This window comes from Bos javanicus, chromosome 14, assembly GCF_032452875.1.
Source record: "Bos javanicus breed banteng chromosome 14, ARS-OSU_banteng_1.0, whole genome shotgun sequence".
Lineage (NCBI taxonomy): Eukaryota > Metazoa > Chordata > Mammalia > Artiodactyla > Bovidae > Bos > Bos javanicus.
In genome coordinates, this window is record NC_083881.1 from 21,879,373 (window position 1) to 21,889,641 (window position 10,269).

The following is a 10,269-nucleotide window of genomic DNA, read 5'->3' on the forward strand; positions in this document are numbered from 1 at the left end:
CTTTGTTGGATATGTTAAAAAGCTGCCTACCAAATCCTTCTAAGGGAAGGCTCTATGCCCTGACAGTCCAGTGGTTAGGACTTCCCCTTCCAATGGGGGGGGGTGCAGGTTTGATCTCTGGTAAGGGTGCTAAGATCCCACATGGCTGGAGGAGGCCTGAAAATCAGAACGTAAAACAGAAGCAGTATTGTAACAAATTCAATAGCTCCATCACACACAAGGAAGTGAATTCTGGATGAGTTTGAAAGTGGATTCTTCTTCATTCAGGCTCTGGACCAGAGTGCAGACCAGCTAGCACCCTGACTGTGGATTCATGAGACCATGAGCAGAGGGCACAGCTATCTGCATGGACTCCTGACCCACAACAATCTGGAGATAATAAATGAACATTGTTTTTAAAAAATAAATAAAGACTTTTGAAAAGAGAGTGAATAACCATGTACACAGCAATATCAAACAGGCTTGTGACTCAAACATAGAATCAAGTGAACTTCAGCCATGACCCCCTGTTTCCTTGTTTGTTATGCTTTTATCAAGTCTGGTGGCTTAGACAGTAAAGAATCTGCCTGCAATGTAGGAATCTGGGTTTGATCCCCAGACCAGGAAAATCCCCTGGAGGAGAGCATGGCAACCCATTCCAGTATTCTTGCCTGGAGAATCCCATGGACAGAGAAGGAGCCTGGCAGGCTACAGTCCATGAGGTCGCAAAGAGTCAGACATGAGTGAATGACTAACACTTTCACTTTTTCACTTTTTCATCAGGTCACTGACTGTGAAAATAAATCCATACAGATGCTTTGCTTTTTATATATAATCACAGGTGACAAACCAACAAACAGTTGGCAACAGAAATACTGCCAATTGTTTTTGAATATTAACAGTTAAAAATATCCAAGCATCGAGAGGACCTGAAGTGTCTCAGATTTCCAAATAAAATCTTCAGCTTTCTCAAGATGACTGGCATCAGAGTAGAAATTAGCCAACCTTTCCTTTCAAATGTAACCTTTGAAAACATTAACAGCCTGAGCCTGAGTACACCTGGGTACTGACGCTGCTGCTCTCTGCTCCCTCCACATGTCAGATGTCAGGGTTCGGTTTGCAAGCATCATCAGCTGGGTAGGCAGAGAACTGACATGTGACCCCCAAGGGCTGTCCTTTGTTTGCTGTGACAGGGAAGAATTGACCCCAGACTCTTGGCTCTGCTCCACCGCAGAATTCTGGGGCCAATATTTATTTAACTACTCATCTTCCAAATAGTGTCTCCCTAAAATTCATATCCATCCCAAACCCCAGATATGACCTAATTTGGAAATAGGGTCTTTGCATATGTTAAGATCCAGTTGAGATGGGGTGATGGTGCTTTAGAGCGGACCTACTGGTGTGCTGGTGTCCTTACAAGCGGAGCAAGAAGGCAGAAAAGACACAGAGGGAGACACAGGGCAGAGACTGGAGTCTTCACAGGAAGGAATACCTAGAATGGCCAGCCACCTCCAGAAACTAAGAGACAAGGAGGGAGCCTCCCAGAATTTCAGAGGGAGCCTGGTCCTGCCAACATCCCAACTTCACACTTCTAGTCTCCCAACGGAGTCTAAATTTCCTGTTGTTTCCTGCTCCCCATTTTGCAGTACTTTGTCTGGCAGTCCCAGGATCAAATCAGGGAGCATCTAGGGAAGATAGTGTTTTCAAAGGTTGATTTCTGCATAGTTGAAACCAATGAGTGATGGGTTTTCTTCTTGCTCTCAGGTCATTGTACGAGAGTGAGAAAGAAGCAAGTATTTCCTCTGAGGCGGGGGCTCCAGCAACAGCTAGTCCATGCAAACCCTTCCTGATTCTCAGAGATGAACACTTTTCCACGGTAAAGGGCGGCCATAGAATACAAACAGGGCCTCAAGGCTCTTCTCCCCAGGACCAGTGGTGTCCTCCCAGACAGGACCTGTGAGAATCTGGGTCACCCTTGTTGGTTAAAGTCTCAGAGAACAGAGGCTGCTCAGGACTTCCCTGGTGGTCCAGTGGTTAAGAATTCACCCTCCAATGCAGGGGAAGATCCCTGGTCAGGGAACTAAGACCCCACACACTGCGGAGCAACTAAGCTTGCGTGCCACAATTAGAGAAAAGCCAGCATGAAAACAAAGACCCAGTGCAGCCAAAAAAAAGATAGAGGCAGCTCTCTGCAAAAAACTTTGACACTGGGCTTCAGAGCATAAGCTTGTACAGGTTGTCTAGCCTTCTGAAACCTTAAATCCTTCACCTAAGAAATGAGACCAGTGGTATTGTCTATGTCGTTGGCCTACATGGAGTTAAATAAGCTAATGCATAGAAACTGCTTAGACAGTGGCTGGCACCCAAAAGCACTTAATAATGGCAGCTATTGTCATTGTCTAAGACAGCTGCAAATACCATGGCAATCCTCACCATAGTGATTACAATGATGACCTTGGCGTACTTGCTCAGTCTCTTCAGTTGCGTTCATCTCTTTGTGACCCTATGAACTGTAGCCCGCCAGGCTCCTCTGCTCATGGAAATCTCCAGGCAAGCATACTGGAGTGGGTTGCCATTTCCTTCTCCAGGGGATCTTCCTGACACGGGGATTGAACCAGCACCTCCTAGGTTGGCAGGCGGATTCTTTACCACTGAGCCACCAGGGAAATTCTATATGTCAATTACATCTGCATAAAGTTGAGGGAAAAATGTAAATATTTTGTTGGAAAGAAACCTGATAAAATTTGGAATTTTCTAAAAGTCCCACGGTTTGATTGTATAGTCTTGTTTCCACTTAAATTCTAATTAAAGAGTGCTGTTTATAAGTTAAATATTTTGAGATCTATTATGTACTATAGTAGTTTGCTAGGGCGGCCATAACAAAGTACCATAGACTGAGTGGCTTAAACAACAGAAATGTGTTTTCTCACAGTTTTGCAGACTAGATGTCTGAGATCAAGGCATCACCGGGGTCAGCTGTCCCCTTGGCTGCAGATGGCTGTCTTTTCCCTGTGTTCTTGCAGGGTCTGTCTTCTGTGTGTCTGTCTGAATCCTCATCTCCTCTCTTTATAAGGACACCAGCTGCATTGGGTTAAGAGTCACCCTAATGACTATTTTAACTCAAGTACCTCTTCAAAGGCCTTATCTCCAAATACAGTCATTTTGCGAAGTTCTGGGGGCTAGGACTTTACCACATGAACTTTTGTGTGGGTGGGGTTACAGTTTAGCCCATAATATGTGCTTTACTAGGGCTTTCCTTGTGGCTATACGGTAAAGAACCCGCTTACAATGCAGCACACCTGGGTTCGATTCCTGGGTTGAGAAGAGCCCCTGGAGAAGAGAATGGAAACCCACTCCAGTATTCTTGCCTGGAAATTCCATGGACAGAGGAGCTTGGCAGTTACAGTCCACAGCATCACAAAGAGCTGGACACAACTGAATGACTAACACTTTCAGCTGCTTTACTATTTTACTCTCAATTTTCAAATTAAGATTTATCACAAATTCAGTGTAGACTAGATACACAGGAGTATAGGAGAAAAGCTTTATGAAGAAAGTAACTCTCAGGAAATGATTTTTTTTTTTTTTTAAGAAACCACTCAGAAGTACCCAGCAGGACCACTCCCTGTTCTCCCAATCAAGGGCATTTCCAGCTGCACCATTTTCAGCCCAGCTCTGAGTGACAAAAATACCTGTTTTGAGGACTAATGCCTCCAGGAAAAAGCTGACCCTTCTTCTCTCTGCTGACTTCCAACTCCCCCCACTCCCATCTAAGTTGGTCACAGGAAATCAGAGAGGAATAAAGATGGAGGCAAGGATTAGGTTTACTCCAGAATAAAATATTTGTTACTATTGCTCACACCTTCTTGTTTGCAGTGAAAATTCAGTTCAGTTCAGTCACTCAGTCGTGTCCAACTCTTTGCGACCCCATGGACTGCTGCATGCCAGGCCTCCCTGTCCTTCACCAACTCCCAGAGTTTACTCAGACTCATGTCCATTGAGTCGGTGATGCCATCCAATCATCTCATCCTCTGTCGTTCCCTTCTCCTCCTGCCTTCAATCTTTCTCAGCATCAGGATCTTTTCAAATGATTCAGTTCTTCTCATCAGGTGGCCAAAGTATTGGAGTTTCAGCTTCAACATCAGTCCTTCCAATGAATATTCAGGACTGATTTCCTGTAGGATGGACTGGTTGGGTCTCCTTGCTGTTCAAGGGACTCTCAATAGTCTTCTCCAACACCACAGTTCAAAAGCATCAGTTCTTCAGTGCTCAGCTTGCTTTATAGTCCACCTCTCACATCCATACATGACTACTGGAAAAACCATAGCTTTGATTAGATGGGCCTTTGTTGGCAAAGTAATGTCTCTGCTTTTTAATAAGCTATCTAGATTGGTCATAACTTTTCTTTCAAGAGCAAGTGTCTTTTAATTTCATGACTGCAATCACCATCTGCAGTGATTTTGGAACCACAAAAAATAGAGTCTATCACTGTTTCCACTGTTTCCCCATCTATTTGCCATGAAGTGATGGGACCAGATGCCATGATCTTACTTTTCTGAATATTGAGTTTTAAGCCAACTTTTTCACTCTCCTCTTTTACTTTCATCAGTGAAAATTAAGGGCCTTCAAAGGTAAGACTAGAATGTGTGTATGTGTTTAGTCGCTCAGTCTCATTTGACTCTTGGCAACCCCACGGCAAGTTCAAGTTATTTTAATTATTTTCAAACCATTCGCGGAGTTTTAGGATTTATTTCCCATGAAGCCATTGCATTGCTTGTTCATCACTGGATTTCCCATGCACGCTTTTGTTGCAGTGGAGGAATGGCCAAGAATGAGGGTCCACTCCGGGATCCCAGGGTCTCCCTCAGGCCCAGGCCCCTGCTCAACGTCTCCCCAAGGTGTGGGCCCACTGCCCTGTCCACCACCCCTGCCGATGGGAGCCCAGGGGGTGGGGGTGGCAGCCACCTCCAGGCCCTGTCAGCACCTCACAGCCTGTGGGTAGGGGCGGCACACCAGCCTTGGGGGCTCTTTGCTCAACAGTGAGGGTGGGAGGATTTGAAGTTTGTGCATCATACTGGGGGCACAGTTGGAGTGTGTAAGTGTGTGTATGTGTGTGTGCATGTGTGTACAGAGATAAACAGATATGCACGTCAGGTCATGAAGTAAATGCTTCCCAACATTTAAGTGAGTTACTGCTTCTCTTTCACGGAGAACAGTAGAAATACAACTTCTTCCTCCCACCCCCCATCCCCACCTTGTTTGTTTGCCTGAAAGACCTGTTATCAGTCTTAAAGAAGAGTCATGTACACTAAACTCAAAACATTTTGAGTTTTACAGAGTGGACTGTGAGCCCTGCTGGCCTCCTTATTCTATAAAAGCTTTAATAACCTGCTCTCGTTTCTAGTCGTGCCCCACCTGCCACTGACTCAGAACAAGTAAATGCCACCACTCTGAGGACATATAATTATGGGCTCTTTGCTGTGTTGTTCAGCCTATTAAACATTATATAATTTGTCTTGGGAAATATATTCACCATTGTACCCCAAAGTACATATCTCATTGTGTTTCTGACTTCTGAATCCAAATTCAAACAATCTAACTTGATAATATATTAACAAAGTGGACACTTTCATCTTCTTTTTTTAAGTTCATAAAGAAGCCAGGACTGAGAACTGTTTAATAACATGTTCAAGGTCATCAAGCCAGTTAATGCAGGTGATTCCAAATTCAAATTGCTCTGGCTCACAAACCCATCATCCTTCAACTTTCCTACAACGTCATCAGTGATGACATTTGTATAATTTGATACAATAATATTTAAAAATCTGAGATAATATACAATGAAACTTACTTTCTGCAAATGACTGTGATAGGGAAACATCTCTACATGAAACTTAGTCTCTGTGTTCTTATAAGATGCCTGCAATCATGGTTTCCACTACTAATAAAAGCACAACTGTTTTATCTCCTGATATTGAGAGGTCTTTCATGTATTCATTTTCTGCTGCTTCTGGTCCAGTGGTGGTTGGAGGGGAGGGGATCTAAGATGAGTTTTTAATATCTGTGTATTCTGTTCCTTAGGAGGTCTTCCCAGGAGGCTCAGTGGTAGACTCTGCCTATAATGCAAGAGATGTTGGTTTGATCCCTGGGTAAGGAAAATCCCCTGAAGGAGGAAATGGCAACCCACTCCAGTATTTTTGCCTGGAGAATCCCATGGACAGAGGAGCCTGGTGGGCTACATTCCATGGGCTCGCAAAGAGTTGGATATGACTTAGCGACTAAACAGCAACAAATTCGTTAGAAAGGATGCCGAGTGGTGGGTGTACAAGGTTTGGAAGCCAGGCTAAGTCTGCTTCCAGGATGTTCCTTCTCATCATTTCTCCATCTGCACTGTGGACAGGTGACCAGGGAGGTACTGATGCGGGGAGGCACTTACGTCTGAATGCTTCTGTCCGTGTGTCCCCGTGTGTCATATAGCTGCTACGTGACAGAATGGGAGGAAGCAACCATTTTGTTATGCTCAGAGACTCTGTGGGTGAGGAATTAGGAAATAGCAATATGGCTTGCTGTCGTTTACAATAACTGGGTTCTCTGTGGGTAGTGACTTCACAGCTGGGGGCTGGAATTGTGGTCTGCCAGGGGTGGCGTGGGGTTTCTGGAGTCTCAGCTGGGCTCTTACACGTCCCTGCAGCTCTCACACCCACGGCTTCTCTACCTGGCCTCTCCGAGGGCTTGTTTGGGCTTCCTCACAAGATGGCAGCTGGTTCCAAGAGCAAGCATCTCAAGAGAGAAAGGTAGAATTACACAATTCATTATTTAATCTCAGAAATCACACGGCTTCCTTTCTGCCACATTCTGGGGATTGAGATAGCAACCCCGGTTTGTCCAAGTTCGAGGGCGGGACATATGATGGGAAGAACACCAAGATCAACCATGTTGTATGAAGGTCACTTGGAAAGAAAGATACTGTTTGCCATTTTGGAAAATACCATCTGACATAATGAGTCAAATCTTAAAAATAAACTTTCATAACGTTATAAGCAGTGTGATTTTCCAATGGTTCAGTTCAGTTCAGTTCAGTCGCTCAGTCGTGTCTGACTTTTTGCAACCCCATGAATCGCAGCACGCCAGGCCTCCCTGTCCATCACCAACTCCCGGAGTTCACTCAGATTCACATCCATCGAGTCAGTGATGCCATCCAGCCATCTCATCCTCTGTCATCCCCTTCTCCTCCTGCCCCCAATCCCTCCCAGCATCAGAGTCTTTTCCAATGAGTCAACTCTTCGCATGAGGTGGCCAAAGGACTGGAGTTTCAGCTTTAGCATCATTCCTTCCAAAGAAATCCCAGGGCTGATCTCCTTCAGAATGGACTGGTTGGATCTCCTTGCAGTCCAAGGGACTCTCAAGAGTCTTCTCCAACACCACAGTTCAAAAGCATCAATTCTTTGGTGCTCAGCTTTCTTCACAGTCCAACTCTCACATCCATACATGACTACTGGAAAAACCATAGCCTTGACTAGACGGACCTTTGTTAGCAAAGTAATGTCTCTGCTTTTCAACATGCTATCTAGGTTGGTCATAACTTTCCTTCCAAGGAGAAAACGTCTTTTAATTTCATGGCTGCAGTCACCATCTGCAGTGATTTTGGAGCCCCCCAAAATAAAGTCTGACACTGTTTCCACTGTTTCCCCATCTATTTCCCATGAAGTGATGGGACCAGATGCCATGATCTTCGTTTTCTGAATGTTGAGCTTTAAGCCAACTTTTTCACTCTCCTCTTTTACCTTCATCAAGAGGCTTTTGAGTTCCTCTTCACTTTCTGCCATAAGGGTGGTGTCATCTGCATATCTGAGGTTATTGATATTTCTCCGGGCAATCTTGATTCCAGCTTGTGCTTCCTCCAGCCCAGCATTTCTCATGATGTACTCTGCATATAAGTTAAATAAGCAGGGTGACAATATACAGCCTTGACGTACTCCTTTTCCTATTTGGAACCAGTCTGTTGTTCCATGTTCAGTTCTAACTGTTGCTTCCTGACGTGCATACAAATTTCTCAAGAGGCAGGTCAGGTGGTCTGGTATTCCCATCTCTTTCAGAATTTCCCACAGTTTCTTGTGATCCACACAGTCAAAGGCTTTGGCATAGTCAATAAAGCAGAAATAGATGTTTTTCTGGAACTCTCTTGCTTTTTCGATGATCCATCGGATGTTGGCAACTTGGTCTCTGGTTCCTCTGCCTTTTCTAAAACCAGCTTGAACAACTGGAAGTTCACGGTTTGCGTCAAATCTTAAAAATATACTTTTATAATGTTATCAGCTATGTGATTTCCCAATGGTACAAATATGAAAAGAATAAATGATCTGGGACTATCTGCAGTTAAACGTTATTCATCCCATGAGTGTCTCCTTAGAAACCATTGGAAGTTGATTGCATAAATATATTCACCGTCTGTGGCTGGATCTTTGTTCCATCTGTGGTCCTAGGATGTGGAAGCTCTAATACTTTATCCATGGATTTCCAATTAGGATCTGTTCTATGGGCATGTTTACGAAGACACTACAAAGCCTGCTCAAGTGCACATGGCAGGAAAATTCAGTTCAACTTGCAGCTGAATCTCAAAACATGAATGTCTAGTGGTGCTTGAAAACCTTAGCCAAATCAATCCATAATAAAGACAATGTTGGCTCAATTTTCTTTATTCCCTGACAAAATATTTGAGATTTGTGTATGCATTGTGGGGTAATTAAGTCCTCAATTACAGTTGAACTAATATTTGAGTGACATAATCAAGAAAATCTCCATAAGCCAAATAAACTTTGCCTGAATACTGATCTAAATGGAAATACCCTGCAGTTCTTAAACAACGAGTCCTTCAAAACGAATGCTTATATACAGAGGAGCAATTTCAAAATATAACTTAAAGGAACACTGAGATCTATTTTTAAATCTGAAAATAAAGTTGGGAAGAGATATATCATAGAAAAAGAAAGAAAGAGGAAGGAAGGGAGAAAGAAAAAGAAAAACTGGCAAAGGACCTTGAGAGGGTCATCTTATCCCTGTGCATCTATTCAGAACTCAAAAATGAAAACAGGCTATGGAAAAAAATATTTTAGTTTACAAACAAAAAAAATGCCAGCACTAAAAAAAAATCTATTTGGTGTTTATCGATGCACTATTCCTCCAATTATCTCAGAAAACAAACACTCTTAATTTTCACTCAAATGGAAACACGCTCCAACTGGCATATGTCATGGCTTTGTGTGGTGCTACAGGGCAAATGGCGGAACCCTCTTCTCTGTAGACAGATGGGAACACATCATTCTGTGAGTTTCCCTTTCACCGTCCCTGTGTCACAATCCCTTCTCCATGGCAATCAAATGCCTGGATCTACCCTCCTTGAAATGATGTCTAATTTAGACCTGATAGCTGCAGGATAAATGGAGGTATAAATAGCCACCATATGACAGAGTCTCATCTTTATGGAAGATATAAAACGTGGTAAGACATGGAAGGTATGGCAGGTGTAGGAAAGCATTAATTCAGCTGCCAGTGAGAACAGTACGCCATATTCTGTATTAGCAGTGTCACTTTCAGTGCTATTCCAGTATCTGCAAATATTAGTTTTTTTCCTAACAAATGTCACCTTGTGTTATTTATAAAATAATGTTGGTGTTAGAACTCTTTTAAGCATTCATTATTTTGTGGTTCATGTGTTAAATTCTACTTGCTAATTTTAAGAGTACCCTATTCTCCTTTATTCATCCAAAATTTGTAAATTTGAATGCTAACTGCTATTAATATTTAGGAATATAAATATTTGGAGTGTGGGTTTTCTTCTTGGTGGTACATAAATCTGGAGCCCAGTTCTCTGAACAGAAGGAGAGATGTGACGTAGGTTGTCAGAGCACCGTGTCCCTGGATCCTGCAGTCCTCACGCTACCTACTGCTGCCCTCCTGTGCTCCCCCACACCTCAGCTCACCCTCCTCCCACCTGCAAACACCTTCTACAGGTACTTTCCTTTCAAAGCTGTGGTCCCCATGTTACTCTTCCCACCAGTTTCTTCCCCTTTCTTCCTGTAGGACCATTGAGGAAAGGACCTAAGTTTGACTAGATGGACACACTGGTGGATAGCTGCTGTATTTCTCTTTCCAGAGTCCCTTTTGCGTGGATTCCTCCTTCCAGTGGAAATCCACTTTATGAGGTTCAAGGCAAACCTGTCCTCCCCAACTCCTCCATGCTGGCACACCCCTGGGGCTGGTGGGGAAGAACACATAAACAAGTTTTGGCCA